Below are 16219 nucleotides of genomic sequence, written 5' to 3'. Positions count from 1 at the left end.
ATTTTAGACTTTTGTCACTATTGTATGTGGAATATGCTACTAATATCCATTTCGTTCTGGTTATTGTTAACATAGAAAAGCTATTTCTTTAATGTCTGATTTGTATTTAGCCATCTTACCAAAATAGCTCATTAATTCTAGTAATTGTTTTTCTATACTTTCTTGGTTTTTCTAAGTATACAATTATATTGTTACTTCTCTTCCAATAATTATATTGATTGCTTTATGTTGTTGACTTCCTCCCCTTGCTAAACCTCAAAAAAATGTCAACTATAATAGTAATTGTAGGCATTTCTGTCTTGTCCCTAAACTTAATGTAAAAAATGTAGAGTCACTATTTAGAATGATGTTTTTTCTTGTCTTACTGATCAGTACATTCAGCACACTGTTGAAGTGCAGTAGTGATCATGATTATTTTCATCCTTTACTGATTTTAAAGGAAATAGTGCTAACATTTCACCACTTAAAATGATGCTTGCTGAAAATTTTTGACGGATACTTTTGACCAAATTAAAGAAATTAATAAATTCATTTAATCATTTAAAAAAAAAAAGAGGGAATTCCCTGGCAGTCCACTGGTTAGAACTTCGCACTTCCACTGCATGGGGCAGGGTTGGGTTTGATCCCTAACCCTGGTTGGGGAACTAAGATGCTGCAAGATGCGTGGTGCAGCCGGAAAAAAAAAAAAAAAAAAAAAAAGCAATGATCCTGATTCTTCTATTTCAGCTAAACATTCTATTTCCCAAGTCTCACAAGTAAGAAAATTTCCCATTGAGCCATTTCTACAGAATCATGTTTTCCCATCCCTTTGAAGAGGGTTGGTAACATTCTCTAACCCACAGGTTGGAAAACTGAAACTAATGTAGTAACATAACCGGTCACCTTTTGAACAATGGAAAACTCTAGGTGTCTTACTACCCAGTTAGCTCATGAAACTGCTCAATTCGAGCAAGGTTTGTACAAATCTGATACCAGGTAGGGAGTGATACTGCTCTCTGAGAACCTCCTGGTGTACACAAAAATCCCCTAGGTCTCCAATCTGGTATTGAGTACACCTGCCAAGAGCACCAGGCCAAAGCATCCTGGCCTGGGAGTTGGGTCATATCTGGGCTCTAACCTTGCTCTTCACAGATAATGTCCACATCTTAACTCTTTTTTATAGTTTAAAGTTTACAGGGTGTGCTTGCGTATAACTTGTCATGTAATCTGCAGGATGACTCAATGGGTAAACTGAGGCTCAGGGGAAGGTGGAACTCACTCAGGATAACAGTCAGTAGTAGACTCAAGGCTCAAATGCCATTATTCTAAAGTCTAAGTCAGCGCGATCTTCACCTGAGCCATGACTGCCTGCTCTAGCTAGTTCTGCCTCTGCAATTAGACTAATAGTATGCATGCCAGTCCTACCAATGTCTAACGGAGAAACTCTGGGAAAATGACTTAACATTTCCATCACTTTACCTGTAGGGAAATAACAGTATATCCCTCCCAGGATTGTTGAGAGAATTAAGTGAACATAGTATCTAATATTCAGTATATAGTAGCTATCATCACTTCCATCCAATACAATGTCTACACACTCTGAAAAATGTCTCATAAAATTAAAGTTATCTCTGGTTGTTTACTTACATTTAATGTACCTCAAAGGGGAAAATAATGTCTTTCCTCAAAACTTTAGCCAGATACACTGAAGAATTTAACATTTGGTCTCAAAGATTCTGTTGCTGAAAACAATTAGGCCATTGAACTATACTAGTTCAGTCAGCTTGAAAGAGGCAATTTAAAAAGGATTGTCCTTTTCGCAATCAGTAAGCTGTAGGTTCACTCAATTTTTCTCCCCTCAGATTTAGAAACTTGGGGCTAAAGGGCCCTTTGAGGTTATCCAGTCCAACCTCTAGTTAAACAGTAAAAGATCCCTTTTTCAATATCCCCAACAGATAGGCCATAAAGTCTCAAAATACTTCCAGTGATTAGGAATTTGTCACTTCTTAAGACAGCTCATGCCACTGTTGGACAGCTCTAACTGTAATATATTTCTTGCTCACAGGAGCCAAAATCTGCCTTCCCATAACTTCTACCCACTAGTCCTAGTTCCCCTGGAACAATCTCAAGAAATTCTTTAATTATGAGGAGGCTTCATATACTTGAAAACAAGTATCTTTTGAAAACTGCTACAATCAAACCCCATTCTACCTCCAGCCCCACCTTGGACCACTCATATCCCAGTTCCTTAACATGTCCACATTATCACAGGTTTCCAAGCACCTCCTCCTCTTGGTCACTCATTAGTTTGGCTAATGCCCATCTTAAAATCTGGCATTCCAGGCATTATCCAATTATAAATGCAACCCAAGGTAACATGAACTTCCTTACCAGGCCTGCCATACAACCGGCTCATGCCAAGCAGGCAGTCCAACTAAAAATCCCAGATATTCTTTCAAAAATTCTGTCAAGCCGAGTCTTTTCATTCTCTTCCTTATGCAAATTTAAATGCTGGGATTTTAAAATTTTATCACAGTTCAAGTACATCTTGTTGGTTTGAGTCTGTCTTCCAACTTGTTAAAAATTGTTTTGAATCTTGATTCTGTCATCTATGTCATCTGCAAATCTAATAAGCACTCCCCTTTGTGTCATTATATAAATTACTGACTGTTACACTTGGAACAGGTGTATTTAGGAATGAAATCATTGGCTTTCATAGTGCAACCACTTTCAGGATAGAACACAGGAATCACTCTGCTTTAGTAAGTTTAAAACAGGAAGCTGATCTTTCCAAGGTAAAATGGTTTGGGGCAAAATTTCATTAGAAGACATTTCACCATGTCCAAATAATTATTTCATCTTTCATCATTTATTCAGGATGAATCAACTAATTTAATTTGATTGCACAAAATACAACTGCAGGAAGCAGGAAAAGAGGTCACAGAAAAGTATCCAATATTGCAAAGTTGCTTTCAGGCATTTTGGTTACACAAGCAAACGAACATACATTAAAACAAAACACATTTCATAACTAATAAACACTTAAAATATACCTTCATGACAAGCTATTACCACAATCTTAACCACAATCAAAAGAATTGTTCATCTCCATTACCAACACATTTCAACAAGACTGACATTTTATATCTTAAAAATATAATAAAACAAGGGAAAATACCAGAATTGGAACTCCAAGTGTTTTAACAGTCCATGACAAAAAAGAAGATTGTCCAGATCTTCAGGCAAATCTGCCAAAAGAAAAAAATGTAAATGTTAATTTGGGCATAAGGACATCCCTAAAATTCAGCAACCATCTATGGATCTCCACAACTATTCAATCCAAACAGCTGCAGTGAATTTACTGGTATACTATGTTTGGTGGTATGTTAGCTCTTTCATACCACTAAAGGGTATTTAAGAACATGGAATTCAGGACAGGACATGAAGCCCCACAGCGAGTGCCTAAAGAAGTAAACTTTCACTCTTCTTTAAGGCCAGACCTGTTCTCCGAATTTTAAAAAATCAGGTTTGTGATGGAGTCTAAAAAAGAATTCCATCATTTAAAAAAAAAAAATTAAAAATCCCACTATTACTCAAATAGCCAGGCAGGTATAACATTTTGTCTGGAGGAAAAAAAAAGTCGAACATTGTTTAAAGATCAATATTAACTTTCCCAGGCAACATTCACTATTTGTCCCAAAGGTCACCTGGCATCTAGGTACTGATTGAACTATCAAGATATGGCCAATAACTGCACCTAAGAGAAGGATGCACCATTTTCCACAATAGTAAGTACGTGCTTGTACAGGTCACATTTCAGGGCAGTAGTGATCATTTTTACTTCAAAGGCAAAAAATAAATGTAAAACAACACTGTGAATAGCTGCAGTTTGATAGTGTACAAAACAACCAAGCAAACTTGGATCCCCTTTCTCCCTTCCCGCAGCCACAGACACACACCCCACTCCTCAATTTAATATCAAAATTAGCTCTCATCTGACACCAACCAACAGAGTTAACTAGGCAGAAACAGATGTAACTCAGCAGCTCTTTGCTACAAGCCGAATCAGTGTTAAAAACATACACACACACAGAGCTAGGAGAGGAACAAAATCAGAAGTCTCTTATCTGCAGCCAATTCTCAACTAAACACATGTATATTATCCACTTTGTATATTATCCACTGCAAATTTTTTCATCTTAGGCTGGTTTGTTTCTAACATCCCACTGGCCCCACTGTAAATTGGTATATGCTAAGAGAATAGATTGAAAACCAATTTAATTTTAGTCTAAGCAGTATCTAACTAGAAAGACAAATCTAAGGAAAAATATGCATAATTCATTCAAAAGGCAAATAGAAATGTTTCTTCCTCTGATTCATAATTATCCATACCACTTCTCTTTTCCAGAGCCCTAGGATTTGTTTCATACGTAGACAGCATATTCTATTACAAGTACAACCCTAAAAACCATTATTCTCTTTTCATTTTTTTCTATAAAAACTTGAAAGTTGGACTAAAACCCTATCAAAATGAGAATAAGTCATTCCAAATTAATTCTGGGGACTCATGCTACATCAAAATTAAATTATTCTATTTTCTAAGGTTTTGAATCATTTTATTTTTAACTACAAAATAACATCAGTAAATTATATGGTTGTATCCTACAGTCTTATAGTAAAACACTATTTACATCACTCATTACACACTATTCTAAACAGATCTAGAGAAATGCTTAGTCCAACACTGAGCTTTTGGCTTCATTAGTATTATATAAATATCAACACTATTCATAAATACACATGTCAGCAATAAGAAGAGTCAAAATACCCTGGATCATAAATAATATGTGAAGCCTCCTCTAAGCTTTTGCTAATGTGTGTTGTTTCAAAATCAATGTCATAACACTCAAGTCATGAGATTGTGGATGAGCCAAAAACAGTGGTAGAAAAAAATAAAGATTAATAGTAGAGTTTACTCTTTTGTCATCCTGAGTTTCGCTTGCTAACAGTTATTTTTAGCTCTCACTTTTATAGGCTCCTGGATTTTTTCATAGCCTGCTATGTAATTGAGTGAGGATCCACAAATCTTAACAATATCTTCTGAAACAGAACATACACTGCTTAAGGGAAGGGACCTTAACTTTGCTTCTGTAACCACCCAACACAGAGCATTAGCACAGCTGCTCCAAACAGCATCCTCGGTGAACAAATATCTGCTGTCTGACAACAATCAGATACATCCATACGGTGATACTGGCTAACTTTCAAGTCCTGGATGCATCTATTTCCCTTAAAATTAATGCTCAAGGCCCAAAACATGTGAATTGGGAGGTGAGGTTATAAATACTAATCAAAGAACAACCAACAAATATTTAGTGAGATGTTGTTCTGTGAGTACAGCCCTATGGTAGATGCTGTGGGTATAAGAAGCGATTAAGCACCATTTGGTGGTTCCTCAAAAAGTTAAACATAAAATTACTGTATGACCCCACAATTCCACTTCTAGGTATACACTCCCAAAGAACTGAAAACAGGTACTCAAATAAGTACACGTACACTCATGTTCATGACAGCACTATTCACGATAGCCAAAAAGTGGAAAAAGGCCAATGTCCATAAACAGATGAATGGATGAAGAAAATGTGATATATCCATACATTGGAATATTATTCAGTGATAATAAGAAATGAAGCAGTGATACATGCTACAACATGGATGAACCTCAAAAATACGTTGTGAAAGAAGCCAGACACAAAAGGTTACGTATCATAATAATCCCAATTATAGGAAACATCCAGAACAGATAAAGCTATAAACAGAAGATAGATTGGTGGGGTCTAGGCAGGGATGGGGGAAGTGGTTAGGAAAAAACTGCTTAATGGGTAAGGGATTTTATTTTGGAATGATGACAACGTTTGGAAACTACATAGAGGTGGTGGTCACACAACACTGTGAATGTACTAAATGTCACTGAATTGTTCACTTTAAAATGGTTAGTTTGGGGCTTCCCTGGTGGCGCAGTGGTTAAGAATCTGCCTGCCAATGCAGGGGACACAGGTTCAAGCCCTGGTCCGGGAAGATCCCACATGCCACGGAGCAACTAAGCCTGTGCGCCACAACTACTGAGCCTGCAAGCCACAACTACTGAGCCCATGCACCACAACTACTGAAGCCTGCACACCTAGAGACCGAGCTCCGCAACAAGAGAAGCCACCATAATGAGAAGCCCGCGCAGAGCAACGAAGAGTAGCCCCCTCTTGCTGCAAGTAGAGAAAGCCCACGTGCAGCAACGAAGACACAATGCAGCCAAAAATAAATAAATTTATAAAAATAAATAATAAATAAAATAAAATGGTTAGTTCTATGTTATGTGAATTTCACCCCAAATTATTTTTTTAAAAAAGAAATAAAGCACTAAACTATAATAATAGCAACCATTGTCCAACACCTACTGTAGACCAGGCACTTTACATAGATTATCAGTAAACCTTAAAATAACCCTGTAAGGTAGCATTGTTGCCCGCATTTTGCAAAAGAAAAACTGATTCCTGAAGGTCAAGACCTCAGACCACTAAGTCATGAAAGATTTTAATTCAGATGCTAAAACCTAAACACTTTCCTGTCTCTCCATTGGTTTTCAAACTAGGCTCCTTGGATCTCTTGTGAGAAAGTGCCTTGGGTATGGGCACCACCTGCAGGTGCCCTTGTGGGTTAAACACTAAGGCCACCATAATCCTTTGCACCAAACAAAGATCTCTACCTTCACTATTCTATGTATAATGGGCTTCTCCATAAGATTCACTTAAAAGAAAGGGTTCCGCTGAATACAGAATGAAAAATGTCTGAAAACAACCGTGACTATTCCTTGTTGAGTGTGGATGGGTAGAACATCCCTTGGACGGAGAGGACTTAAACTGACCTTGAAAGACAAGGCAGAACTTGGACAATTGCCTGGCCTCTCCACCCCAATTCAAATCCTTTGTGGCCCAGTGCAAACAGACACCTTCTCAGAAGCCCTACATCACTTTGTCTAACAGGAAGCTTTTAGCTTTCTTATTATTTGGCATTCATTTTCCACTTTGTATTTTGCTTACTCATACACGAACCTCATCTCCCCTACTAGACTGTACAATTCTTTTGTGTGTGTGTGTGTGTTTTTGTTTTTTTTTAAAGAAATGGCTTTTATTTATTTATTTATTTTTGGCTGTGTTGGGTCCCTGTTTCCGCGCCAGGGCTTTCTCTAGCTGTGGCGAGCGGGGGCCACCCTTCATCGCGGTGCACGGGCCTCTCACTATCGCGGCCTCTCTTGTTGCGGAGCACAGGCTCCAGACGTGCAGGCTCAGTAGTTGTGGCTCACAGGCTCAGCTGCTCCACGGCATGTGGGATCCTCCCAGACCAGAGCTCGAACCCGTGTCCCCTGCATTGGCAGGCAGACTCTCAAACACTGCGCCACCAGGGAAGCCCTAGACTGTACAATTCTTAAGATGAGGACTCATGTTTGATTCATCTTGGCGTGCCCCAAGACTTCCCAGGACCACAACTTAACATAAGAGGGGCTCAATGCCTATTTGTTAAATGAATGCATCAGTAAATGAATGAAGGGAATCTAGGAGAAGGCACAGAGCTAAGAATGAGCTGTCAGACTCAAGGGATACCTAATCCATGTGCATGCCTGGAGTGGGGATGTGTTGAAGAGGAATAAGAAATAAAGCTGGCTGTGACAAAAGCCAGGCTGAGGCGTGTGAACATGACAGATGAAGTAACAGAAAGCCACTGTAGGAGTAGTGACACAATAAGGTATAGTGGAGTGCAAGCACACACACACATGCATGCACACACAAATCTGTTGAACGTTTGAATAATTCTGGCAATGGTAATCATCCAGTATAGGCTGGAGGGAAGTATGACTGAAGGAACAAACAAAAGCAACCAGTATTTCCTCTCTCCACATATCAATCGTGTTCAACTTATATTTATGAGCCTAACTCAGCAGCAAGCCCAGAGTAGGCACTCCATAAATGTTAGCTGAATTGAATATTTAATTCCCCATCTTTTTATAATAATACTAAGTTCTTTCTCACTACTCATTAACATAGAGAGTTTTCAATTCATAAGCTAATAATGTTTTCCAAGGATTTCTAAGAAGCTAAATCACCATGAAAATTATCATTTCAACTAATACATATTAGATTAATTGGAAGTTTAATTTTTCATGTCATGCGCTCCTAGTTGACAATATCCTTGTTATGTCATTAAACTATAATTGTGTAAATCTGCTTCAACAAACAATAACTGAACCATCAATAAACTATTATGGCTTCCATAATCCCTAGCAAAGATTAATTTCAATATCATCATCATAAATTAGTAGAGACATGTCCCAAATCTCCTGGTGAAGCCCATGAATTACGTTTGCATAGTCATCCCTGCATTTAAGTGCTCAACAGTTTCAGTCTCTAAACTTTAATCACACTGTTAGGAACCTCACAGGAAATTTGATGCCTTGTAAAACAGAGGATTTTAGAGACAAGATGAAAAGTCATGTGAAGTCATCAGGCCTTTGGAGCCAGGGTACACTGATTAGTAATGATGATATTATAACTAAGCACTTTCACTTAAGAAATAATCAACTAAATTTAGAGTATCTTTTTTGGCATTTAAAAATTGCTATTCAATCCTAGTTTTCTTCCAAATCTCAGATGAGCTTTAGCTGGGTTTTAATGACAAAGACTGAGAATGACATATTAAGAAAAAAATCTGACATCTGAATTTTTTAAAGATTATTTTGAAAATACACATCATTTCAGAATTCTGCATTAACTTTATCACAGATGTCTTCAAACAGGATATCCAGTGAAGCCTTAAAACACATTAGGGTTGCCCTCTGAGAATCTCAAGAAAATTACAGATCTATTTTTTAAAAGGAACACATGTACATACAGACATTTGCATACAATTTCAAGGGCTTACAGAACCTCTACTGCCCATCCAAGGACGTCTTAAGGTCCACGCACTACTCTACCTATTTTAACATACACAGAGAGGTCAACAGTTTTATCCGGTTTCACAATAATTATCTCTATGAGTGCTTAAAGTAGCACATATTACATTAAAAGAAAGTTATTCTCATCGGTTTTGGATCTTATCAAACAGGCTTGTGTTAACAAGGTGATGTGCTATGATGGGATGGATCTAGAGAGTTCAGGAATCAAGTCCCCACCTTGTCAGCTACCTAAACTGTGGGATATTGGACATGTTACTGAATCAATCTAAGTCTGTTTTCCCGCTTGTAAAAATGAGAAAAATGTACAGTTTTGCAGAACTGTAAAGAGGAATAATTGAGATAACAAATATGAAAGAACCAAGGATGGTGGCAGACACATAGCAGGAACACAATAAAATGCTAGCTCATAAAAGGAAAAAGGGCAATACAGTCAGCTGGAGACCTGTAAAATCTAACCTGGCTGAACTTCCGTTTATATGACCATTTTCTCCTATGAGACAGGGAAAGTCAGCACCTGGCTCTTAGTTATAGTTGCAGACAAGTAAAAATTCAAGACAGAGAACAGAAGAAAGTGAAGAAAAGCAAAAACAGATCTGTAATGGCGAGAATGGGGTCAAAAGAGTGTATCTGACTCATAATCATACATCTTTTAAGGTCAGTAAAGCTTTTAGAATACTGATAGGAGAATATCTACTTAACCTGAGGGTAGGAAAAGAGTCTTAAAACAAGACACAAAAAACACTAACCAGGGCTTCCCTGAGTGGCGCAGTGGTTGAGAGTCCGCCTCCCGATGCAGGGGACACGGGTTCGTGCCCCGGTCCGGGAAGATCCCACATGCCGCGGAGCGGCTGGGCCCGTGAGCCATGGCCGCTGAGCCTGCGCGTCCGGAGCCTGTGCTCCTAAGCGGGAGAGGCCACAACAGTGAGAGGCCCGCGTACCGCAAAAAAAAAAAAAGACACCATAAAGAGAGTGAAAAGGCAAGCCAGAGAATGGAGGAAGGCATTTGCAACACACACACAGGACAAAGAATTTGTATCCAGAGTAAATAAAGAACTTCTAAATAGCAATGAAAGACACAAGGACCAATTTACAAAAAGGCGGGTGGGGGTGAGGGCCGACTTAAACAGGAACTTTACAAAGGAGGAAATCCAGGTAGCCGATAAATATATGAAAAGCTATTCAACCTCCTTACTAATCAAGTAAATGCAAAGTTTACTAGATTGCCTAAATTGAAAAAACTAAGTTGAGAAGGATGAGAAGCCAGGGATCGCATATATATATATATATATATATATACACACACACACATATATATATATATATATATATGAGATAATATACTGGAGGGAGTATAACGTGGTACGACACTTTGGAAAACAGTCTGACTGGTACCTAGTAAAGTTGAAGACAAGCATAGCCCGTGACTAGGGCAACCATACAGCTCATCATCCAAATCCAGACACTGCTGAGAATTAACGGTGCTATACTACTAATTACACCGGGACAACAGGCATAAACCAGCATAAACAGTCACGCTGCCTGTGAACCAGCAGTTCTATTCCTAGGTGTACACCTCAGAGAGACTGTGCACGTGCACACCAGATGATGGATACGGGAACACTCACAGCAGCTTAGTTCACAATTTCCCAACACTAGAAACAACTCAAATATCCAGCAAGAGTGGAATGGATGATACAAAAATTGTGGAAGATTGTGGGAGTCCTAAAAAAAGGTGCTTAAAGGTGCTTTGTAAATGCAAATTAAAGCATTACAGGGAAGAAATATCCCTTCCTCACACTTCTCCCATCCACTAGTCATTTACTGTTCTATAAGCAAAGATGGATCACTACAGCTCACACATCCCTGCTTTCATAAAACAATTCCTTTTCTCTCGCTTGATAAAACTACAGGCATCCGTATACACGGTATGCACGAAAACTGAAACTATTGTGTCGAGAACTATCTAAGAGAGTGAAAAGTCACCTGTGAGGAACCCTGGCATTTAGTAAAGCCATATCGGTTGGCTAAGTCTTTTAACTGGTATTCGAAAGTCCATAAAAGTTTCAGAAGTACATTAACATTATTTATGGAACTTTCTCAACTACCTTCCAATACTCACCCTATTTTACCTTTCATTCCTGTTATGCCTTACATCTGACAAGCAGTGCAGAGACAAACATTTGGTGTAACGGCAATGACATAACATCCACTCTACTCAGAGGCCTGGGTTTGGCTGGTAGGCAAAATTTCAACGGACCGTGTCATTACCACCAGCCAGTCATTCCCCTAAGTTCCTCCTTTAATGTTAAAACCTTCCTCTGCCTCTATCTTTTCTTCTGCTTTTTTTCTTTAATCATCGCTTCACCTTCTCAACCTTCAACCCTAAGTATAAGTTCTCAGGTAAGAATCTTAACCTTTACTGAAACATGCATTATGCTTTCCTTCTTAAAAACATGAAAAAAAAAAAAACCTGCCCCAATTCATTTTGATAAATGTGTGAAGAATTTATGAATAAAAAAAAAAATGGAGGGCTTCCCTGGTGGCACAGTGGTTAAGAATCCGCCTGCCAATGCAGGGGACACGGGTTCAAGCCCTGGTCCAGGAAGATCCCACATGCCGCGGAGCACCTAAGCCCGTGCGCCACAACTACTGAGCCTGCGCTCCAGGACCTTGAGCCACAACTAATGAGCCTGCGTGCCACAACTACTGAAGCCTGCGCGCCTAGAGCCCATGCTCCACAACAAGAGAAGTCACCATGATGAGAAGCCCGCGCACCACAACAAAGAGCAGCCCCCGCTCCAAGCAACTAAAGAAGGATGGCGTGCAGCAACGAATACCCGATGCAGCCAAAAATAAATACATACATAAATAAATTGATAAAAAAAAAAAAAAGAATGGAGTGTTTTACTTCAGGTCTATCCCAGAAAATCTAGGGTACACAGACAGGAAGAATGTACTTTACTCATAGTCATACAAAACAAACAAGCCAACAAACACATACCTTTTTTGGAGTACCACATAACTATCCCAACATTCCCATTATCTACTCCCACCTCCTGTCCCTATATGGAAGAGTCTTCATATACTCTTTCTCTTTACCTTGAACTTCTGGGCACCTCCACCCCCAACTTGTTTCATTGGTTCTCTTTTCCTATTTTCCATGTTTGTAATCTAACCCCTCCTCTGCCTTTGCCCCTTGTCTCACACCACTCCTTGCACTCACCTCAGACCAAAGTACTTACAAATTCAAAACTACACAATGCCCTTTCCCGAGGTAGTACAGAGGGAGCCTCCTTCTGAGACAGACACCCTGTTCCCCCTTTCCTGACCCCAGCTCAAGTTACACCCAAGAAATCCAGCCTATCAAACAACCCTATATCCCAAACTAACATCTTTCTCTGCTGCCCCATCCTCACTCTGGGTGCAGTCTAAATCACATTCACCCAGCCCCACCCATCTTTCTTCACACCTGTCACCCTTTCCAATCCCCTGACCCCATGAGATTTTCTGCTAGATATATTTTGCGTATATCTAAGTTCTAAGTAGCCTCACTTCACATTTAAGTCCGCTGTGCTGTCTTACCTTTCAGAGACTCCCAAGAATATCCGTCCCATCCCTCCATGTTTTTTTTTTAATGCTTCCTATTCCCCAAAGCTAGCAAACCTTCCTATTCCAACATAACAATTCACCCACATACCTCCTTCCCACCACAGTAACTGTACGTGTTTCTCAGTTTCCCCAATACTTCCTCCAATCCAATATCTACTTTGCATCGCTTTCTCAACACTACTCCACATCTACCACACCCAAATCCATTCTTACTCTGCCCCCAGATAACTGTAATCTCACCCTTCTGCACCATTTCACCTGCCCCTCGGTCCCCCTTCCACATCTCCGATTTTGCAGTCTTCCCACTCTCCCCTCTGCACCTGCCTGCACACCTCCACTCTCCCCTCCCACCCACCCCCTCACTGGGCGTGTACTTCCCAGACACTCACTGGCCCCCCACCGTTCCTACTGGGTCTCTCCCACTCAGAAAACCCCTCCAAACCCCCGCCTTCCGACCACCCGAGCCCCGCCCCCACCCCATATCGCCCCGCCTCCTCCATCCTCGAGCCCCGCCCCTTGCCCTGGAGGCCTCGATGAGGGGCGGGGCCTGTCCCTCCTCCCCTTTCCCCCGCCCCCTACCGTCACTCTCAGGGGCAGCCTGACCCCGAGCGGCCCCGCGGTGACCCTCGCGCAGAGGCCTGTGGGAGGGGCGTCACAAGCCCCCGATATCCCCCCCCGCCCGCTCCCCTCCCGCCCAGTCTCCTCCCCCTGGGAACGCGCGGGGTGGGTGACAGACCTGGCCGCGCGCCACCGTCACCGCACCTGCTGGGGGCGCTGCCGCTGCCTGAGAAAGAAGCCGCGGCTGCCGCCTGGAGGAGGTGCCGTCGCCTCCGCCACCGCTGCCGCCGCCGCCAGGGGTAGGAGCTAAGCCGCCGCCATTTTGTGTCCCCCTGTTGTTGTCGTTGACATGAATCCGACATGACACTGATTACAGCCCAATGGAGTCTCATTAAACCCGAGCTGCGGCCCCGCCCCGGCGCTGCCCCATTGGGCTAGACCGCAGACACTTAGGGCCACCCGTTGGCCTGAGGGTCTGTCCGTCACCCACACAGTAACCACTCTGCAGCCCATTGGGGTAGGATCCTGCCGGTCATCTCGCCTCCGCATAGCCACACCCCTCGACCCATCATACCCCCCCTCCGGTACCACCCCGGGGGAGGGTCCACTGCTAGCACCAATCAACAGACCTCTGGGCCCGCCTCTTCTGGGCACCTATTGGTCCAGCCCTTTTTCTCTCTCCCAGACACCGCGCCACCTCTACTTCCACCTACCCGCCCCTTCTACCTCTAGAAATGGATTGGGTCTACTCGCAGGAGAGGCGCTTGGCCTTATTGGCTGCAGACAACGCCAATCAGACGGCCTAGTCCCTCTCCCCTCCCCCACAACCCCAAAGCCCCTAGCCCGCAGCTAAAGTTTGTGTGAGAGCTGATCGCTGGCGGCGGCCGCAGGATTTAGGGGTGGGCGCGGGCGGGCGCGCGCGGGCGGGCACGCGAAGTTAAAATTCGAGGTTCTCAGTCGCCAGCTCCTGCGGTGGAGCGCGCGGACGGGCGCGCCTCCTGGAGCGTTCCATCCCGCCCCCTCCTCCACCCTCTCCCGTCCCGTCCCGGGCGACTACTCGCCCGCCCCCTGGCTCGCATCCTTACCCCCCACGCACCCCTATCCTGCAAGCCTCAGGCCGGGTGCGGGCAGTACGATGTAGCTGCACCCTCCTCGCCATCCCATGCCGAGGGGGAGCAAGCCTTTACCCGCCGGGCGTGCACCCCCCCCCGGCTGCACACTCGCCAGTGTCTGCAAGCACGTGCACCGTTCGCCGCTGCCTCCAGCCACCCCGGTCCCCGGCTAACCTCGCCTGCAGCCCGGCCAATCGCTTGCTGCCCTTTGTTGCTGCAGCCCGGGTCTCCCCGCTGCCTTCCTCAGCCTCCGCCTCGTCCTTTGCCAGCCGCCCGGGTCCGCAGCGCCGCGCTCCCCCCGCCCGGGACCCACCGCCGCCGCCTCCTTCTCCTCCTCCGCCTCCTCCTCCTCGGCTCCGGGCTGCAGCGCACAGAGCCCGAGGCAGCGCCGCCCAGCCCCGCTCCCCCCGCGCCGCCAGCTAGCCCGCCCGGCCCGGCCGGGGGCGCAGCCTGGACCCCGCCCGCCCCAGTCCCCGCCCCGGGGGTACCTGCCTCCGCCCTGGGGGGCTCCGCTTGCCGCCCTCGGGGGAGGGCGGGGATGCCGGTGTCCGCGGGAGGATGGGGACGCCTGGGCCGTTTGGGGCGGGGAGTGTGCCCGCCAGGGCTGGGACTAGGAGGTGCGGTCCTCGCCAACGCGCCCCCCCTCCCGCCGCTGTGGGCCCCAAACTTCGTCCTCCGCCCGGGCCTTGTACCCTCGGGCAATCGCGGCAGTTTGGGGGTGGGGGATGCCTCAGGAGCTGTGTCTACCCTGATCAGGAGGAAGAGGGAGTAGTGACATTCAGCGACTGCGGACAGGGCACGGCGGCGGCATCCTTGGGTGGGAATGGGGATGTCACACGCGGGCTAGAGGGGGAAGCTGCCCCTCAAGATGCCCTCTCCCGGCCTGCGAGGAGCTGGAGAGCTCTAAGCTGCGTTCTCAGTGCTTTCTTGGGCGGTGTAGCCGGATGGCAGAGGGGCTGGGGGGCGGGGGGAGACGGCTGGGGGGCCCTTCCCCCTCTCCTCTAGCCAGCGCTCGAAGGAAGGCTGATGGCGAAGTTCGGTTTTCCAGGCTTCCCCTGGGCCCCCCGAGTTCCTGAGGCCCACAAGAGGGAGGCTGGGGACTCCTCTGGCCGCCCAGGCGAGGCCACTCTGACGCTGCCCACATGCCTCCCATCGCCCTCCAGACTGTGAAGAGAGAGTCCCTCGTTCTTCCCGGAGATGGGTGGGATGCTGGCAGGGGAAACCTCTGAAAACAGAAAAAGTAGGCTCGAGAAATGGCTCCTACAGAGTTTGAGTACGAAGTTTCCCTTCCGAGGCGCCATTTCTTGGTGAGGGGGAGGAGAACTATGGCTTTGTAAAAGAACCAAGTTTCAAGCATGGTGGCCTAGGTGGAAAACCACCTGTTGACTGAAGTCTGTCCCAGGGCTATCTTGGGCCCTGGCAGGGTGACACATGGTCCCAGGGAGAGGAGTCCCCTGGTTGACTCTAGCATCCTCATGGCACTGACACTGCAACAGCAGCATCTTCAACCTCCCATTAGAAACCACTGTACACACTAGGTAGGTACTTTGTTAGAGCAACTTATCTCAAACAAAACAAGCAGCACAGCCCAGTCATCAAATGCAGAGCTCAGCACACACTTCACTTTTTAAAGATGGTCTGCTTCTCTGGAGTGTGAGCTGCCCCTACTGATATGCTTCCTGGCAGCAAGGTGAGAAAGGAGCTAAGACAAAGGGCACAGAGTTGCATGAAAGGATAGAAAAAGGGAGAGGGGGAGCAGAAGAGTTGTAATACTACACTCAAAACTGTCACTGGTTCCATTATAAATCCCTTTTATAGGTGTTTTATTACTTGGTTGTTAGTTTTTAAAACACAAACCTCTTTAGATTAAATCTTGGCATTCACGGGCTCAGCTCAGGGAAACAAAACACAGGGAAAGCTCCACCATCCGCCATTGGCTTGGCTACTTTTGAGTTAC

General features: G+C 44.5%; 1 protein-coding gene across 1 annotated transcript in view; it reads right to left on the bottom strand.

Moving 5' to 3' along the window:
- KAT6B (lysine acetyltransferase 6B) overlaps positions 1 to 13499 on the bottom strand; it is a 179033-nt gene extending 165534 nt beyond the window's left edge. The window contains 2 exon segments of the mRNA XM_029244861.1: positions 3158 to 3227; positions 13329 to 13499. The gene's annotated coding sequence lies outside the window, so the exon portion shown is untranslated.
- Positions 13500 to 16219: the final 2720 nt, after the last annotated feature.

Source organism: Monodon monoceros, unplaced genomic scaffold, assembly GCF_005190385.1.
Source record: "Monodon monoceros isolate NGI ecotype Baffin Bay Population unplaced genomic scaffold, NGI_Narwhal_1 Super_Scaffold_4, whole genome shotgun sequence".
NCBI classification, from domain to species: domain Eukaryota; kingdom Metazoa; phylum Chordata; class Mammalia; order Artiodactyla; family Monodontidae; genus Monodon; species Monodon monoceros.
This window is presented reverse-complemented; position numbering and strand designations above follow the sequence as displayed.